Raw genomic sequence first — 757 nt, 5'->3', positions numbered from 1 at the left:
GGTAACCCATTTGCAAATTGACAAATGAAACCTACCCAAGTCAAGAAGAAGGAAAAATAACTAAATTTGGGCATCTCAAAAAATAAATAAATAGCATAAACTAAAAACCATTTTACTAGCTTAACAGGTATTTTTGAGATTGCGTTGAGTCAGTGCTCTAGGCCCCAGTGGAAACATGCTCCCGGTGGCTGCCGAGAGGACAGGCCTTGCTTCAGTGCTCCAAGACAAACAAGAAGCAGCATTTTCTGACTGTGCTGCGTGAGGCACGTTGAGCATGTAGTCAGTTCGAACCTTAGTTGAATGACTAACCACAAGACTTAATAAAATGCAAACTACCTTTTTTTAAATAACACTCAAATAAAATTATACCACGTAACTAAAAATTTTCTCCCAGTAAATTCTGTTTTGTTCTTGTTAATATTGCCTATTAGTCATATGGAGATGTACAAATAAGCATTTAAAAGTTAAAGCAGGTTGCTGACCAAAAAGTATACCTTTTCCATAAAAAGAAGGGTTTGTTTGGAGGATTTTAATTTAGTCAAAATAAAAATTTCTTAATAAGGAATGGCATTGACATACAGATTGGACTGTGAGAGGGTTGTAGTCTTCCCTTTTTATAATATGTATAATCATCAACATAAGTTTCAGCTACCGCTGCTGCAGAGCACTAGACGACTAATCTCTGAAGATCCCTCTCAGATCTTACATTCTAACATTTTTTTAATATTATGTATGGTACATGCCTTTTAGTGTTTGT

At 35.4% G+C, this 757-nt stretch overlaps 1 protein-coding gene across 1 annotated transcript in view; it reads left to right on the top strand.

Annotated features, from left to right (window-relative positions):
• VTA1 (vesicle (multivesicular body) trafficking 1) overlaps nt 1-757 on the top strand; it is an 80,094-nt gene that overhangs the window by 56,628 nt on the left and 22,709 nt on the right. The gene's annotated exons all lie outside the window — the stretch shown is intronic.

Source organism: Propithecus coquereli, unplaced genomic scaffold (assembly GCF_000956105.1).
Source record: "Propithecus coquereli isolate 6110/MARCELLA unplaced genomic scaffold, Pcoq_1.0 Scaffold48, whole genome shotgun sequence".
Classification (NCBI taxonomy): Eukaryota; Metazoa; Chordata; class Mammalia; order Primates; family Indriidae; genus Propithecus; species Propithecus coquereli.
Note: the sequence above shows the minus strand (reverse complement) of the source record. Positions and strands in the feature narration are given on the sequence as shown.